At 53.4% G+C, this 19,103-nt stretch overlaps 1 long non-coding RNA gene across 1 annotated transcript; it reads right to left on the bottom strand.

Moving 5' to 3' along the window:
- Positions 1 to 13,432: 13,432 nt before the first annotated feature.
- Positions 13,433 to 17,302, bottom strand: LOC125616548. The gene is made up of 2 exons (XR_007347198.1): positions 15,651 to 17,302; positions 13,433 to 15,182 (listed from the first exon to the last, which is right to left on the bottom strand). It is a non-coding gene; the product is annotated as an uncharacterized LOC125616548 (long non-coding RNA).
- Between the last annotated feature and the right edge of the window lie 1,801 nt (positions 17,303 to 19,103).

The raw sequence follows: 19,103 nt of genomic DNA, 5'->3' as shown, positions 1-19,103 counted from the left end.
GGATTATTTACTTAAGCCAATAAATTATATTCATTAGAAAGGTTAGATTGAGCTTTCAACCATGCGATACTGTCTATTCCTGATACCATCCCAAGAATATCTGGAACATGATACAATGGTTTTAGCTGTCTCTGGTAAAGAAGCAACTTCATATGCAGTGTCTCAGCTAAGATATCATTCAGGTAAATGTTGTTAACCTCATTAAGGCCCACTCTGTGTTAATCAGCTTCACATCACTGTGACCAAAATACCCGACAAGAACAACCTAGAGCAGGAAAAGTTTATTTCGGCTCTTGATTTCAGAGATTCCGTCTGTGGTTGGCCGATTCCATTGCTCTGGGCCCAAGGTAAGGCAGACCATCATGGCTGAAGAGAGAGGCAGAAGAAAGCTATCCACTCATGTTGCCATGAAACAGGGAGAGGGGAGAGGGCTGCAGGAAGATAAAGCCTTCCAGGACATTTCCCTGATGACCCACCTCCTCCGGCCACATCCCACCTGACTGCAGTTACCACCCAGTCAGTTCATTCAAACTAGGATGGACTGAGTAGGTGCAGTCACTTCACCCCTGAGGAACCCTGCATTAACTCAGGAGTTTTGGTGGGACACCTCGAATCTAAACCACACACACTCCCACCAGAAAAATTGCCACTTCAAATCATTTTGTGACAAGAGGTTTTGTTTTGTTTTGGTGGGGATGCAGTACCAGGGATTGAACTCAGGGGTACTCAACCACTGAGCACATCCCCAGCCCCATTTTGTATTTATATAGAGACAGGGACTCACTGAGTTGCTTAGGGCCTCTCTTTTGCTGAGGCTGGCTTTGAACTCAGATCCTCCTACCTCATCCTCCCAAGCTGCTTCTACTTGGTACATACACTCATAGTCAGTCTCTCTCTCTCTCTCTCCCTCTCCCTCCCTCCCTCCCCCACTTCACCCTTCTGTCTGTCTCTCCCCCTCCTTCTCTTGGTGCTTCTCCTGGGAACCTAGCCACCATGTTGTAAGGAAGCCCAGGCTCCATGAGGAGACTATGTGAGGTTCTGCTGAGGTCCCAGCCTATATCCAGCAGCAAATACCAGACAAGTCTTCAGATGATTCCAGCCTGTGCCTTTCAGTGGCCACAAACAATTGAGATGAGTGGCCCCCTGTCCTAATCACAGACTTAGAAGAAAAATAAATATTGTTTTAAGCCTTTATTATTCATCACTAGGTGTACAGAGCAAAGAGTAAAGCATAAAATAGCTATAGCGTGGTTATTTTTTTTAAGAGAGAGAGAGAATTGGTTTTTTAAAAATATTTATTCTTTAGTTTTCGATGGACACAACATCTTTGTTTGATGTGGTGCTGTGGATGGAACCCCGGCCACACGCATGCCAGACGAGCGCGCTACCGCTTGAGCCACATCCCCGGCCCCACGTATTTATTTTCATCTTGTCTGATTTATTTTCTATTATGTTTGTGGTGAAGTTGCTACTAATGCTTCCACTGTATAGAAGAGATTCAGAGACAAAAAAAATTCAGCCCAAACTTTCCTCAGATGACAAGTTAAAGCTGGAGTGAGCTCACACCTTCTGTTCCTTCAGGATCTCTGTCCTTTTGACAGGGCTTAGGAGACATTTCCTCATTTACTCCAGATTTTGGGGTAAATATCACCTGCCTGAGCCCCAGGACCCTGCCATCCCCAGATTCAGGAATCTCCCCTCATCCCACACAGAGGGTGGTCAGAGACAATGTGGCCAGGTGGCCAGTCTTGCCTTTCAGAACATGAACATTAGTCAGGCCACCTCCTCCAGCCATTTATAATGTTCATGGTGACTGCACCCCTCTGTCCCCACCCCACCAACTTCCAGATAAGCCAGCAGAATAACCTTCTGAAATACAAATGCCAGGACCTCCTAGTGTGGCACCTGGAGCCCACCTCGTCTGACCTTGTCCACCTCGCACCCTCCCCTCCAGTAAAGCCACACATCAACCAGGTTGAACTGACAGATTCCCAGGCCACCACCCCTCTCGCCACCACATGGCTCCTGCCCTCCCCCTGCCTGGTCAGCCCTTGCCTCCTCCATCTGGGGAGCTCCCACACCTCCTGAGTCTGCACATCCCCTTGCCCCTTCCTGAGGCCTAGGCTGGGTAGATGCTCTTCTTGGAGAGTGTGCGTGTGCCTGTGTGTGCGCACATGACTGTGTGTGTGCACATGTTTTCTGAGTGAGTGTGGAGGAGTAAAGCGGGGTGTATTTACAAGTGAGGACATAAATCCTAGCTCTGCCACTTGATATCTTTGTGATCTTGACCTTTCGAGATCTCAATTTCCCACCTGCAAATTGGGTCGCTGGCGGTTTCTCCTGGGGTCTTTGGTGAGATGGAATGCAGTGACCTATGTGGCCCATGTACTCCCCAGCTCCCATTTCTATGATTATTACTTATGACACATGAGGACAAAACGCATCTCTCTTACCACCTACACCTGCAGCTCCCTGGGCAGGGCCATTGTCTTTCTACCCAGTGTTCTCGCTGCCTGGGTCCTAGCCGTCACCCAGTAGATAGGTACCGAAGGAGGAGGAGGCGTGAAGTGGAGCTGAGCTGTGTATTCAGATCTCCCGGCTGGAGAGACGTGACTCCAGGCTGCTGTCAAGGTTTGGGCCCCTGGATGGACGACCTGGGGCCTGGAACCTCCCGACTCAGGCACAGTCAGCTAAATATCACCTGCCTGAGCCCCAGGACCCTGCCATCCCCGGCTTCAGGAATCTCCCCTCATCCCACAGGAATCGTTTCCTCTCATAAGAGCATCTCAGGAAACCTCTCCATGGCGAACGAGTTCTGATTCCGTGGCCTGTGGCCCTCAGCTCCTCAGGTCCAGTCTCATCCCTGGCAGGCCTGGGGTGTCCCCTGTCTCAGCGGAGCCAAGGAGGGGCTTGGGTGGGAAATCCCATCAGGGGTTTCTGGAGAAGCTGAGGGATAAGGAGGAGGGGGAGGAGGGGATCCAAGAGGACTTGTCTGTTTATGAGGAAGGAAAAGAATCCCCGGTGGAGGGAAGAAAGGAAAGGAGGCAGGAGAAGGAGGGCTGAGACCATCTGAGAAGGTGTTTGGAGTGTGTCCAGTGTCACATGGCGGGCTGCCCCCCTCAGTGGGAGCCTGCTGCACAGAAGAACTGCAGTGACCAAGGGACCCTGTGTCCAGCTTCGGAACAGGGAGTCGGCAGGTCGGAGTCTGGCGTGTCCCCTAGAGCTCTGTAGTCTCGGCACCACCCGGGGCGGGCAGGTGGGTGAGGTGCTCTGTGCACCGTCCTGCGGTCCAAGCCTCCTCCCACCAGCTCCGCAAGCTCTTCACTTGGGCTTTGCTTCCCTGCCCCCGCTCCCCCAGACTTCTCTGGACGATGGCAGCAGAACCAGTATCTGCTCCCGGTTCATCCTGCCCGTCTGAAAATGTAAATCCCACCACACCTCCGCTGTCCTGCCACTACCCTCTGTGACTCCCCTTTGCACTGTACCCTTTTCCTTAAACTAATTAAGGGCTTTTGATTGTGAACGAAACTAGTCCAAGCACACTCCCCATTTTGGAAAGTGCAAAGGAAATACACAGGTTACACACCACCTAAGAGGAGTGTTTAGCTGGAAGTAAGAGAAACCCCCAAACAGTAGCAGAAGGGAGCTCTTCATCAAGTAGTCTTGCCTGATGTTACTGAGCAGTGTCTGGTTTGTCTCTGCAGTTCTCCAAAGCTTTCCCTCATGCTCATAAGGTATCTGCCATAGCTCCAGCCATCATGCTCACCTTCCTGGAGGAAGAAGGAAGAGGAAACAAATAGTCCAACAGACTCGCACTTGTCCCTTAACAGCTAAGTCACATGCCACCCTGGCTGCAAGGAAGTCTGCTAGTGGGCTTTGAGCCTTCCGCTTCCTGGAGGAGAGAAAGCACGGCTTGGAGGGAGTTGGAATGTGCACTGAGTGAACCGACCCACAGTACCTGCCCTGGGGAGTTCTTGGAAAGAAGGGACAGCTACGCGTGGAGCCAGGTGTCAGCAACTGTGGACCAATGGGCTCTGGCTGTGTTCAGGTCTTGGTCATGATTTACTCTCCCAGGGTCTGATTTCCAAGATGGGGCAAGTGCCCAGCCCTGCCCAGGGCACGCCTCCTAGAGTCCCGCTGTGGGGAGGAAGGTATTTCAAGAGGACAGTGGAGGCCATGGGCAGATGCAAAATAAAAAGGTCCTCAGCCTCCCCCAGGGGCTCCTCAGGACAGAATCCCCGAGGTCCCATCCACGAAGCCACCACTGTGCCCACCAGCAAAACAAAGTGCCCCATGAGCCATGTGACGATTCCACCCTCCAGCCAGGAGGCTGGGCTGTCCAGTCCTTTCTGTTCTGACTGTCGCATGACTTTTATCCTCAGAGACACCTTGAGTCGTGAAGCAGACAGACCAGGGTTGGAATCCAGCTCCACTCTCATCTCTCCGGTGGCTTTGGTCGAGTTTCTGTCCTCTCTGCCTCACTTTTCCTATCTGCAAATTAGGGAGGATTAAACCAACAGCCTGAAGTGACTGAAGACTGAAATGACACTGTGGGGTCAAGCACCTGCCATCACATCCGACCCGAGCAGGAGCTCCATCCTGGGGGGTCCCCGCTGTTTCAGGTGGGACTGCAGCCACACGAGTGTGACAACCGTCTCCCTACACCCCGCTGTCCAGCGATGGCCTTGTGCCTTCCTACACACTGCAGGGTTGATATTTGAGAAGAGAGCAAAGTTCTAATTCTTCCAGTTCGTGCTAAAAATAGTTAGTTCTTCTCCGCACATTCTGTGAGCTCAGCAAGTTGCATCTAGGGAACTGGCGGATTGTGAAAGGCGATCTTTCTAAACAGGGGTCAAATGTTCCTCATCCAAAAGGGACTCTCAGAGGATGCACAAGAAGATGCAGTGTGGGTCCCGAGGTGCAGGGTCTTCCCACCCAGCCCAGGGCTGCTGACTGCATTCTCAAGGAAAAGAGGAAATCGGGGAATCAGGCTTTCTAGAGAGAAGGGATATTTGCTTATTCAACCATTGAAATCACCTGCAAGTCATTTACTGAGAGAGACCAGCCCAGAAACTGTCAGGTGCCGAAGATTCGAGATAGTTCAGAGTGTCTGCCTTTGAGATCTCATGGCAAAGCTATCTGACGAATGCTGGTTTCTTCCAGCCTTTGGTGATGATGATGGTGATGACTACATTTCCTGAGTATTTATTAGGTATCCCCAGAGCGCCAGACTTCATATACCTCATTCACTCATCGTCCGTAACTTAGGTAGATATTTGTTCCCATTCTGCTGGTAAATAAAATAAAATGAGCTATCAAGTTAAATAATTCAAGTGGGCTTTTTAGAAACTCTCCACCTAGAAAGATTTCCATCAGTGATAGATGTTAGGGACACATCTAGCATAAGAAGAGTCACAGTAGTCACAGAAATGGCAAAAACTTAAATCTAGTGTCACTTCTGCTGACAAGCCAGTCACACCCTCTGGACTTTCTCGGACTCATCTCCTTGCTGGGGCAGCTCCGTGTCCCAGAAGGTCTTTTCTGTGGGGCCACAGCCCACATCCCTCAAAGCCCAGCTCATTTGGCCCTTCTACCAAAAACACCTGCAACGACCCTGTCCCAGCTTCCGTTAGGATTTCTGAACGTCTTGCCCTTGCCTGTCCCTGTTGACCCCTACCTTCTGCCAGAAGCTCTGATCAGCTGTGAATGTGGCCTATTCCTTGCTGAGCCAGGGAGCTCTCCTCCCCAGCAGAGAACCCACGTCAGGCATCTCTGTGCCTCTGGGCCCTGGGAATGAATGAATGCACGAGCAATGAGTGACTTCACACATGTAAGTGTGGATTATCACTGAAGCCACAGTGCCCAGCTCGTAGCAGGTCCAACATAGCTGCCTGGTGATCCCATAGAGTGGGACTAAACATGAATAGACCAAATGACACCCAGCAAGGAAAAATCTCGCCAACCAGAGTTAAAGGATGCAAGATGTCTGCAGGCACCGTGAGCGGAGCAGGCCAGCAGGGCGGATGGCCTAGACACCCTACGATTCAACACTGGACGGCACCGCCTGCCACAGGCCCGGCTCTGTCCTCTCAGACAAGCTCCTGGATTGCCCCCCAGAGGGGATGAAAAGCAGAAGTCATATTATTATTTTATGCAACTCTGGGGAGAAACCAACCGCTTCTATCTAATGGCTTCCATGCCCTGGTCTGTCTCCCCTTCCCTCCATCCAACTTTTTCCTCCCACCCTTAAAGGAAAAGTCCAAATATGTCTCTCTTTAAAGCCTACTTAACAAAATTGTGGATTCTCCAATCTGCTCATAGCGATTTGCTTTACCAGAAATCCTACTTCAGAAAAGATTCTCTCAAGGGCAAATCACCAATTTGGAAAGTGCAGTTTACTTTCTAGAAGCTCAGTACATAAGCTTGTTTTTCCCTGAACTCACACTGGGTATACAGCAGGATCAGTGATGTGGGTTATTTGAGGGATGTTTGGGGGAAAATTGGAATGGAGGAGGGAGGACTAGAGGGAATCTGGAGTTATAGTTCTTCCCCAAAACATCCTTCCCATCTGTGATGCTTCTAGAGCTGATTGTCACAGTGTGTACCTCAAGATGATTCACCAAAAGTAAAGAGCCCTCACGGTCAAATGAGTTTAACAAATGTGCCTGCTGTGTCCTGCTTTTGAAGATCTATTTGGTTTATTCAAAGACCCAGACATAAAGCAACGTGTTTGGTGTTATTTAAACCCACTGTCTCAAGCATATTTGACCATAGGACCCTTTGGTTACCCAATTTCTAAGAGCATTCCACAGAATTATTTCCCAGTGGAGGGTATCATCTTGAGAAAGCCCCTAAAGTGAAGATGGTGGGCAAAGGGCCTGGGTTTGAATCCCAGCAATGCCTCACAGCCTGTGCCAGATGGGCATGTTACCCTAGCCGTGTCGTGTGTTTCCATTTCCTTGTCTGCCAAGTGTGGGCCATAGCTCTCTGTAGAGCTGCTGTCCCTGGGAGCCTGCACTCTGGGAAGGGTCCCCCGTGTCCAGCAAGGACCCCAAGTCAGAGATCCTGACTCCAAACCCCTCCTCCAGCGAACCCCACCTTGACCCGGGGCCATTCACCTGGTATGTGGATGGCAACTCCGATGTCTGGATTGCAGATACAGCCCACAAGACAACTCTCTGCTGACATCCCTGCAACTGGTACCTCTAGTGCCTCTGTGACCAGCCTCGTCCACTCCTCTGAACACCTCTAAGGCTTGCTCTCTACACCCTGATGGACAGCTGCCAATCACAGCCTGACTCTAGAAGAGACTGTCTCAACAGTTCGTCACCAAACTCCAGTTCAGCCAGCAGCCCCTGTGCACCTACTATGTGCCGGGCACTGGGTCGGGTAACTTGCGCCACCAGTCTCTGCATTTCCCACAGCCATCCAAGGCCACAGGGCTCATGGTCTGCATTTTGTGCCTGAGAGGGAGGGCAGAGGCCTCAAGGCCTGAAACACTTTGCTGCATTCGATTTCTATTGTCACCAAAAGAAATCACCACACACGGAGCAGCCTCCACCCTATGCAGTTATCCCCTCAGAGTGCTGTGGATTGGAAGTCTGACCTAAGTTCACGGTGTCACAGAGCCGGGTTCTCTGGAGGCTCTCAGACAGAATCTGTTTCCAATCTCTGTCCAGAGTGCAAAGTCACCTGCATCCCCTGGCCCCAGACCTCCCCCTCCATTTTCAAAGCCAGCAATGGGCAGACGAGTCACGTGGCATCTCTCGGACCCGTCTTCCTTGGAGGCATCTCACCCTCTGACCACAGCCAGGAAAGGTCCCTGCTCTCAGGGATCATGTGATCAGATGGGTAACCTGTCAGGATAACCTCATCTCAACACCATCACATGAACCTCACCTGTGAAGTCATTTTTTGCTGCATAACAAAACATCACGGGTCCCAGAGTGGACATTCATAATGGGCCTTCGTCCTTTGCCTGGGCCCACGTGGCCAGCAAGCCCGGCAGCCCCAGGTTCCTCCAGACCCTACTGGATACCAATCAACCCTTTTTCCCTGCCTTATGCTACACTCTGCCTGCGGTTCCAAGTCAGCACGATTTATTCATTCAGTTGAACACATTAATCAACCAGTTAGCCCGTGCATGAATATTCTGACCAGGCTGGGTGCTCCACGGGATGGTCATCAGAGAACACTAGTCACGGAGTCCCCGGTTCCAGCCCTTACTTCTAACCTTCTTAGCGATACAACCTGGGGCACACTGCCTCACCTCTCTCAGCCTCCGTTTCCTCATCTGTAACATGCAGATGGGGATAATAAGAGCCTCCCAGGGCTGCTGTGGGTTTAAATGAGACACACGCACAGAACACTGCACAGTGCCCAACTCCAGGAAATGGGAACCAGACCGTGTCACTGCTGAAGACTCTTCCCATCCGCCTGCAGCCGAGAGAGGAACGGGGCCCAGGGGAGGTGTGCAGGGCCCTCCTGATGGGATGGGGACTGATTTCAGAGCCAAAGAGACAGAATCATCAACTTGAGGTTGTCAAGGAATAGGGACCTGGGCTCCCATTGGTCACAGGGGTCGGAGCCTGGAAGCCCTGTGGGAGAAACAGGACTCGGGGTGGGTCCACGCCCCGGGAACACGCCATGAGAGCTGAGGTGTGTCTGCGAATGTCTAGAGTCAGGCCGGCAAATTACCGCCTCAGAAACTGGACCTCAGTGTGCTCATCCCTAATGTGGGACCAACAGTTGTCTCTCGTTTTCTGTGAAGATTAAAAAAAATACCTGAGCAACATGCATGCTCACAGCACCCCAAGGTAGATATTATTACCCCCAGTTTATGGCTGTAGAAACTGAAGCTCACGCAAAAATGAACCCCTTGCACAGCCTCACACGGCTGCAGGTGGTAACCCCAGGAGCCTCATGCCCCTGCACTCCATCTGATGCGCTGCTGGTGGCAAAAGTGGGACCCTCGCTGTCCCTGGACAGGCCCCTCTCTGTTCCATTCCACTCTTGACCCCTCGTGTTCTCCACGACAGCCAGAGTGATTGACCCTTCACCCTTTATCACTTCTCTGCTTCTGCAAAGCCTCCCATTTCACTGAGAATAAGTTCCCAAGCCGTCCCATGGCCACCTTGCCAGACTGGTCTGCCCCTTCCTGGTCTCACACCTGCCCCACGCTCCCCATCCTCTGACCTCTTGTTTTCTGGAACATGCCCACAGGCTGCCACCAAAGGGCCTTAGCACCTGCTGCCATCCCCGCCCCCACATCCTTACTGTACATCTGGGGGACCCTCCCTCACTTGTTCCCAGCCTGTGCAAATGTCACCTTCTCCACATGCCCTCCATGACCACCCACTGCTCTTTATCTCCTTATTCTCTTTCCTTTCTCATCAAAACACACACAGCCCTCGAGGGATCAGGACGGTGCTTCCCTGAGCATCATCTCTCTATGCCCGAGGGGCACAGGTGCAGGTGGCAGGGCTATTGTCTAACTGCTGGGCTCTTCTTGCTTGGAGCAGGGCCAGCACACAGTAGGTGCTCTGTGCACATTTGCACAGAATGAGCTCTGAGGCCCCCTGGGTGTCCTGGCCGAGGAGAGAGGATGCAGAAGCAGCCAGCTGAGGGGAAGGCAGGGCCAAGCTGGAGGAGGAACTGCAGGCGCTGGAGCCGCGGGCCCTGGCAGGGCACAGCTGGGTGCAGATTCTCACCATCCCCTTCCCCTGCCAGCGGGGGTCAGGGACCCGGCACCACCCGAGCTGGCAAGAGAGGGGACGACGGACCTGGGGTTTGCAGGGTTGGAGCCTCAGTCTCAGGGTTGGAGGCCCAGGAAAAAGAAGCTGGGCCTCACGGAGTAGCTGACGGTAGCCAGAACCCGCGGGTACCCCAGGAGGTGCTGGCAAATAGCAGAATTAGCCCCAGATGGTGCCCATGAGGAATGGTAGTGAAGGGCGAGACCACAGGGGGAGACGGGTTGCTGCCCAGGACCACCACAGTGGGGGCCATGCCCACCGTTGGCTGAGGGAGCAGGAGGAGGTGGCAACCCTGGACACTTGGAAGGGGACCCTGTGGAGCCACGCTTGGGCAGGGCACAGCTGCCAGCCAAGATGTCGCTCTTTCTCCTGCCCTCTGGTCTGCTGGGACCTCCCTGTTCCACCAGACAGCAAGTGACAAGGGACTGGGCATGCTGTTGGCAGGGCCTGCCTCCAAGGCTCAGAGCCTGGTGGGCCCAGCAGACGATCCAGAGGTGAAGGCTAGTGTTTAGTGACCACTCAGGGGGTCCCCCGCTGCTTAGGCCAAACTCCACACTTGGGCCAGACCCACGGCACGTGTTTGTTGAATGACTTGAAGATAATTGCTTGCTGTCCCCCACCCCCACACCCGGTGTCCCCTGCAAGCCATGCACATCCTCATTTGTGCTCCCAGGCACCCGGCCCCAGGCACACCCCCACCCCACACACGCTCCTCTCGCTTCTGCTTCACCTGCTCACACCCAGCACACACCTCACACATGCACACGACCCCATCTCACACAACCAACACTCTTCCTCACATTTTCACACACACACACACACACACACACACACACACACACACGCACAACACAGGCACAGCCTCACAGACACGTCCCCACCCCCTGGAAGGGAGTTGGGAACCTCTTAGATGTGACCCCACACCTTTGCCGGGTCTCCCGCTCCCAAGACTGCAAGAAAGCTGAGGGCGGGGTGCTGTCCCCGACCCCTGGAAGCAGGCTGGCACGGTCCCGCGTGCACAGCGGGTAGTGAGCACAGCATGGCAGCGTCCCCTTGACCCTCGCGGTGGCTGAGCACATCTGTACCCTTTACCTCCGTGGATGGCTCACTCCCTGTGAGGGGAGCACTGGGGTCCCCCTTCCTCAGAAATGAGAAAACTCAGGCTGAGGAAGGTTAAGAGCTTCCTGAGGTGACAAAATCAGGAGGTGGGGGAGCCAGGGTCCCCGCAGGGGCACCTACCCCCCAGGCCACACCCCACCACCATGCGCCCATCACGGGGCCTGCCAGGCACTGAGAGGCCAGAGCTGACCACTGCTGGCCAGAGCCAACCCTCCTGAGGTCCTTGTGTGGGGAGAAGATTAAGAGCTCAGACCTGAAGGTCAGCTGTCCCCTGTCCAAAATGACAGATTGGAGATGGCTCCCACGAGTGTGCGGAGAGCAGAGGCAAGCACTGCGCACCTCGGAGTGCTCACCTAGGGAGGTCCTCAGCCCCCTCATTCCCTGCAGACCCATCACCCAGGAGCCACCAAGGCCAGCAGGGCCCCTGCACAGACTGACCGGCTGAGGCTTCAATTCTACAGCCCGAGTGTGGGGACCTGGGGAGGGCTGCAGAGTGTGGGCTCTGGAGAAACCCACTGCTCCAAGCTCGGAAAATGAACCCAGAAAGATCTCAGCCTCCGTGGTGCAACTTTTGCTGGCCTTCCACTTGACTTCTAGCAGGAAGTCTTCTTGAAGGGTACTTTTCCCCCTCGCCGGCCAGTTCCTCATTGAGAAATTCTCTTTTGTGACACTTGGACATTACGGCTCCCAAAGTGATGATGGGACTTTTTTTTTTTTTTTTTGATATCCACTTCCAGGTTTGGATTCACTTCTTCATTCATCTGGAAGAACAGAGCGGGTTTCCAGATGCTCACCAGACATGGCCGCTGAGCCCTGGGACTGGACTCGTCCCTGCACCCCGACTCTCCTGTCTTGGAGCCGTGGATGGGACCTCTCCACCTCCTCTTCCTCTTCCCCGCCCCCCTACCCCACACTCCGTGTGGCTTATCAGCCGCTCCCTGTCCCACCAGACGTTATGAAGCAACATGATAAAATCTCCAGTTGGGTTTGGTAAGAAATGGATGGTGACCAGATGATGAAACCTCAGTGGGCTTCGGGACGGAATGGGCCCATCGTACCCCATCCTCCCTGGGGCCTGAGAAAGCAGAAACCCATCCCTCCGTCCTCCATCGGCAGAGCGACCGTTCACCAGGCCCCCTGCACTCCGTCCTGTCGACGAGGCCTGACGTCGCCTGCCCTGGCCCCTGACCCCTGCCCAGCACTGAGCGCCTCGTCCCCCACTCAGGCTGACCTGCCTCACCCCCCACCTCTCTCCCGCTCATCCTCTCCCGCTGTGTCTGCGAGTTCCTGCTTATTATAGAAGGCTCAGCTCACCCTCAGCCTGGGGGTCTCCCGGGCCCAGGCAGCACTGTGTCCCCTAGAGCCCCTGCTCCCTCTGCCTCCTCACCCACACTCTTAGGTCGAAGGCCTCTGGGTGCCAGCCCCCCTCCCACAGGAGACTCCATTCCGGGAAAATTACTGGTCCATCCCCCACTCCCACCGCCCAGTGCAGGGCCTGGCAGGTGGTAGGTGCTTAAGAGGAGAACTTTCTCAGATCCGGCTCCCCAGCCTGCAGTTGTCCTCGTCATCTAAATGGGCAGGTGGACGTGCTCCGTTCCAACCCAGAGAAACAGGACTTGGAAGTGAGTACCAAGGGACTGAATCCCTCGGCCACAGAACTGGGTGGACTCACAGGTGGCCGAGTAGGCAGCAGACAGAGAGCACAGGAGACTGCTCTGGTGGGAGTCCCCAAGGTGAGACTGGTGGCCTGCACATGAGGCAGGGCTCCGGGGCACACATGGTGATGTGGTCTGATGCCCGCGCCACCCCTCCTGCTAGAAATCCCAGCATTAGAGCAACTTCCGTTGAGCTGAGAACCCACCCTGGTTAAATAAACCTACCTAGCTTCTCTGAGCTGCTTTAACTCTACAGCTTTGCTCATAGCTATAAAGCAACACCCAGAACCTGTGCCCACTACGTCACTTCATAACAATTCCATGAGACTGTCATTTCCCACACTTTTTGGATGAGGAAACTAGAGAACAGAGAGACTAAGCAACTTGCCCCACGTGACACAGCTCAGAGGTGGTAAGGCTGGAATGCACAGCTAGCTCTCTCTGGTCCCAGGGCCCTCTCTCTTCCTCAAAAGGTTAAACTGCCTACCAGAAAAAGGGGAAAAGTGTCACTGAACAGGAACCAGGAAACCTGCCACATGACCTGGGCCTGATCACAATCACTCCTGACCCTCAATTTCCTCATCATTTCCCTCTGAGCCCGGTTGACTCACAGCTCAAGACACAGTGAGCGTCACTTCCTCCACTCAGCCTGTCTCCACCACTCCATGTCGTGGTCCGTGGAAAGCCAACTCACCCTTCCTTTGTGCCTCCCGGGCCCCTTTATATCAGTTAGCAAGCGCTGTGTAACAAACCACCCCAGACTCAATAGATTGAACCCAGGGGTCAGCAAGCACTTTCTTCAAGGGCCACATAGTAACATTCAAGGCTCTGCATATCATGTGGTCTCTGTTGCAATACAAGCTCTGACTCAGTAACTCTGAAGAAGCTGTAGATGATACACCAATAAATGGTATGGCTGCATTTTAATAAAACTTTAGGTAAAATAAAAACAGGTGGCCAACAGGCCGCTGTTGGCCAATGCTTGCTTTAAGCAGTAAGTGTTGGCTATTGCTGGATGAACCGCTCTGCTCCTCTGGGGCAGGCTCGGCTGATCTTGGTTGAACTGGCTCGGGCTCCTGAGCTCCTCTGGCCACATACCTGGGGGTCGCTGTTCTAAGATGTTTGGTTGCATATCTGGTAGTTGTCCTTCCATCAGCCAGTGGGACAGAGGTAATTGGGCCATCTGTCTTGTTGTTAGGGAGGTTTGCCTGGGTTTGTTCTCCTAGAAATGGTGGAAGCACAGAAGGCCCAGGCTCAACACTGAACCGCCATCACTTCTCCAGGTTTACTGACAAAAGAGACCAGCCCAGATGGGAAGGGTAGGGACGTGGCCTTGGTCTCTTGATGGGAAGAGCAGGAAGTCCCATCGCCAGGCTGTGGGTATGGTACAGGCCAAAGCTACGGCCACTTCCCCTCCTCCAACACAGCCAGCTGAGTTTGTCACACGCCTCTGTCATGGTGTAGCTCCCTCTTTCTTCCCTTGGAAGAGGGTTTCACGCTGTACCCACATCTGTATTGCCAGTGTCTATCATAAACCTGGGACGGGATTTACCTAGGAAGAGCTCACAGATCCATCTCCATCACCCCCCACCTCCACTTTGGTCTCAAGCATGGTGCACCCTCACCTCTCCCAAGTCCATAGCCTCTGACTAGTCTCTTGAAACTAAGACCCTTCCCATCCAGTCAACAGCCTTGGGAATCCTTTAAAAATATAAACCCAATTGTATGAACTCCTCATTGTCACCTCCCAAATTAGAGCTTTCTAGTGGCTCCCCATTTCCTTTGAAATGGGCCTTTACTAAAGTAACATTGGGACTCTTGACACCAGCCCCTGCCTGTTCCTAGCCTCAACTCACATGTCCCTGTCCCTCTGCATTCTCACCTAACCAAAATGTCTCTTCCCCAGGGCCTTTGCACTTGCCCTTCAGTGTGCCTGGGAGTTCTGTCTTCCTCCTGCCACTAGCTGACTCCCACTGCCTCTCAGATCACAGCTCAAGCATCACCTTCTTGAGGAGGCTTCCTGACTCCCAAGTCAAGTTTTCTTCACTCCTCTCTCTCCCAAAACTCTTTCATTCCCTCAGATACCTTACCTCCATTTGTAACCGTGCATTCATCACAATGACTCTGGTTACCACGATCTTCCCTCTCAGACTCCAGTCTTAGGACTCGGGGGTGTACCTGCTGGGACTCACCATGATGTTGACCTCAGAGCCACCTAGCAAAAGGAAAGACCTGGGGAACCCAAAGGAGGTCTACAAACTGATCTCTCCCATGCTCGGGGGCCTGGGTGGGGTTCCAGTGGCCGGGCTATGGCCGTGCTCAGGGGCGGTCCCTATTCCCCAGGCGCTGGGAACACTTCAGTTAGAGCAAACAGGGCAGGCGGAGGGGAGGCTGGAGGCTCCACCAGTAGGGAAACGTCGAGAGGAAGCCCAGCGGCCCTGACCACCCGGCGGGGTTCCTGCCAGTGCTGGTCCTGGCACACTGTATAACCACTCGGTGTCGGCAGAGGCAGGCAGGTCCCAGCCCTGTGGCACAAGGACAAATGCACATGGCCTCGAGTAACACAGATTAGGCATCAGAAGCCCCAGGTCAAACCCCAGTTCTCCTTCTTCACTGGATTTGGGACAAATGGCCTCTCTGTGTCTTGCTTCATCATCTGTAAAATGGGAATAAAAATAAATAAGTCCCTCACAACGTGACTATGAAAGTGCTGACACTGTGACACTCTTGTCACTGGGAACCGCTCAGAACACTTCACAGGCGTTAGCTCTCCCCCCCCCACCGAGGGGCAGACCGACTACCATCTCCACTTTGCAGGCGAGGAAGCCGCAGCTCAGTGATGCTCAGAGACTGGCCCCAAGCCCTGCTGCTGGCAGGATGTGGAGCCGGCTGTGTTCATGCGCATGGCGCTGGCTGTCGCTCAGAGGCACAAGCAGCCACAGGGGACGTTTCGGGTAGGGTTTTCACACCACCCCTCAAAGGTCAGCCATGCCTTCCTCTTTCCTGCTGTCTGACTCTCCTGCCAAATGACCAAACAGGACCCTGTGTCCTGCTCTTACCTGGGCCGTTTCCTCTGCACCTAACCTTGTGCAGGAAGCCCACCCAGATGAAACTCCGGGTTTACCTTTTGTAAAAGACACCTGACCACCTGTGGCACCACTTGGGATCATGAGTTCTGACTGAGACACTGTTGAGCAGCAGGTTGCAAGTGACCAGGCAGTGCCCAGACTGAAGGGCCCGAAGGGCAGGGCATGACCTTGAAGCACGTGGACAGGAAGGGACCCGAGCACCAGGCATGGGGTAGCTCTGAAGAGTGGGCTGCGCCCGCCCAGAGGCCACCTTGTTTATGCAACAACCAACTCATTCTGAAACCCAAGAGGCCGCCATCTGCCCACAGAGCAGCTCGGCTCAGACGCCACTTTCCTGTTTGCTTCGTGGGCTTTGGATTGGGTCCTCCCTCCTTAAAAAAAAAAAAAAAGTTTGGCAAGGGATGCTAACCCTGAATTTTAAGTGGTTTTTCTCCCCCTCGCTCTGCATTTTTCTTTGATTGCATGTAACTTCAAACAGTGGTGTCATTTCAGGCTCCAAGCGGCCTCCTGCCAAGGGTCCCCCGCTGAGCTCTGCTGTCTAAATCTTTGGCCACTGCCACCCGGACTCTTAAACCACAGTTCTCCTTTGAGGTCGGATCATGTGGCATCTGAGGCTCCGTAGCCTTAGAGTGGCAGTGTGAGCCGGCCAGGATCTTGACTTTTTTATTCTAAACTCATCACTGGTTTTCAATGCCGGTGGCACATCGTCCCCTCTCCACCTAGTGATTCTCCAGGATTTCTCCATGTTTGACTTGGTTGGTCTGGCCCTTCCCCCGCCTCCTCTCCTATAAACACGGTGAATCAGGCCGGCGCGGGCTAAGCAGAGCCAAGGAGAACATCAGCGTGGACAGTGTGTGGTCCCTGCCCTCCTGGACTCCAGGCTACTCAGGACACTTCATGTTAAGGCATTGATTTTGGAGTCACATGGAACCCTATCAGTCATTTACACTCAAGTCTGAACTGACCTTCAACAGAAAGGAAAGACATTGTTGCTAGACGGTGAAGAAGGAAAAAAGGTGAGACTTTGAAGGACAAAACACCACAGAAGGTGAAAAGAGGGAAAGAACAGAGGACGGACACACTGAAAATGAACACACCTCTGTCTTGAACTTGCCTTGTGTTGGGACAATGCGAAAGCTTTGCCCCAGGAGGGAGTCAACCTCTAGGAGACCACCATGCTGTGCGTGAAATCTGCATTTTATTTACTTCATTTAACAATTTGTATTTCATGCTTCTATTTGTGTGGGGCTGCTCCAAGCACTTTTTTAAAAATGTAGACTGATTGTCACAACAACCCAGATGAGTTTTATTAGTACCTCCATCTTAGAGAAGAGGAGACTGAGACACAGAAAAATTAGGTGATTTTTCCCAGAGTCACTTCTGTCACTGAGTGCTGAACCTGAAAATCCATCCAGATGGTGGGAAAGTCCATTTATACTGTAGCAACAGAAGAATACAAAGCCATTTGTGTATTTCGATCCCTTTTTAGAACAGTAGATGAACATCTTCCTGTGAGCAGTTAGCCATTTTCAACATTCAACTTTAAAAAAAATATATATTCCACTTAGGAAGCATCATCAAGACTGTCAGAACCAGCGAGACCAGGTTATGGACCTGAGGATGACTTTCTTTTTTATTATTGATTTTATTTTTTAAATACATGACAGTGGAATGCACTGCAATTCTTATTACACATACAGAATAATTTTTCATACCTCTGGTTGTATATAAAGTAGGTTGACACCAATTTGTGTCTTCACACCTGTACTTTGGATAATGATGTCCATCACATTCCACCATCATTGCTAACCCCCTGCCCCGTCCCTTCCTCTCCCACCTCTCTGCCCTATCTAGAGTTCCTCTGTTTGTCCCATGCTCTCCCTCCCTACCCCATTATGAGTCAATCACCTTATATCAGAGAAAACATTCGGCATTTGGATGACATTCTTAATTCACCTTTTGACTCGTTCCCATAAGTGTCACCAAGTGCCCCCTCTGCCTGGAGCCAGACACTGAACACACCATCATTAACAAGGCAGGCATGGCCCTTCCTGGCTAGAGCTCACCGTTGGGACGGCAGCTGGAGCCTCAGCGGGCAGTTACTAGAGCACTCAGGTGACAGGTGGCAGGTGCAGGCCCCGTTCACTGTGGGAGGACAAAGTTGCATCTAATTCAGACGAGAGTGGGATGGTGGCCGGATCAGGGTAATGACACCTGAGCTGAGGCATGCGTGGCCCAGAGGTCAGAGTCAGCCCAGTGACCAGGCAGGGGAAGGGGGGACACAGGTGCCAAGTCCCAGGGGTGCTTAGAGCCGGTCAGGAAAGGAGACAGCTGGGGGGCAGGTGGGAAGAGGGCTAGAAGGCAGGTGGCGCAGGCAGAAGATGCACAGCAGGGGGTGAGTGCTGCAGGCTCCTGTGCACCCCGGCAGAGCTGGGATTCACGCTGAGGTCAAAGGAGAAGGGGTGAGGGGCCACCCCAGGACTTTTAAGCCAGGGGGGGGGCCAGGTAGAGACTCAAGTGAGACAGGGCCTAGAGGCAGTGGGCTTTCTGTGAGTGGAGGGAGCACAGGGCACACAGTCCCCTAAGTGGACCTCGGGATTTGTGCATTGATTTAAGGGAGACTGAGCCCAGTGACCTTGCTATGGGCTGATGCGTGGCCCCTACACACTCACAGGTTGACGCCCACCCCCAACATAATGGAACTAGCAGGTGGGGCCTGTGGGGAGTCCTAGGTTCAGACGAGGTCCTGAGTCTCCACCCGTGGGAGGCTACCTTCTCTAAAGAAGAGAAAAAACGAGCGGCCTCTCTTTCTACCACCTGAGGACATGCAAGAAGGCGGCCGCCTATGGGCCAGGAAGAGAGCCCTCACCAGGACCCAGGCCTGCCAGCACCCTGATCTTGGACTTCAGGGTCATAAATGTCTGTTGGCTGAGTCCCACTGTCTGGGTATTCGTCACAGCAGCCACAGCCGACCGAGGCAAGGTCAAGTGAAACCTCGCTGCCTACCCCGGCTGTCTGTGCTCGGCCACTTCTCCTCGAAACAAGACAGACTGTGCCAAGAAAACACACCCATCCGAGATCATCGCCAGTGACGAGGGGAGTCAGACTGAAACCTTTGCAGTTAAGGACCAACAGCTATTTGTCTCTGGTTAACTTTCGCTTCCCCCGGCCCCCAGGACAGGACGGGGGATGCCACACAGACCTGGGGGTGTCTTTGGCAGGAGTTTGCCGAGGCCCAGCCCTTGTTTTCAGATTGAAGGAGGGTGTGGGGCCTCTCACACCAGAGCGTCCTCCCCCTGCCTTCTGTGACACTCAGTCGCCTCCCCTCCACGGCCCACTGGGGCCTCCAGTCCCTTCCCTGGGGGCGCCATCTCTCCCTGGAAATGCTCCCACATTTTCAGGGCTCTTACTCCCGGCTGCCCACACAGGCTGCTCCCTGCTGCTCTTCCCTCCACCCTGCAAGTCAGCCGGTGTGAGAAACGCCTCGG

Source organism: Marmota marmota, unplaced genomic scaffold (genome assembly GCF_001458135.2).
Source record: "Marmota marmota marmota unplaced genomic scaffold, marMar, whole genome shotgun sequence".
Taxonomy (NCBI): domain Eukaryota; kingdom Metazoa; phylum Chordata; class Mammalia; order Rodentia; family Sciuridae; genus Marmota; species Marmota marmota.
The sequence above is the reverse complement of the archived record's forward strand: the minus strand, read 5'-3'. Positions and strand labels throughout refer to the sequence as shown.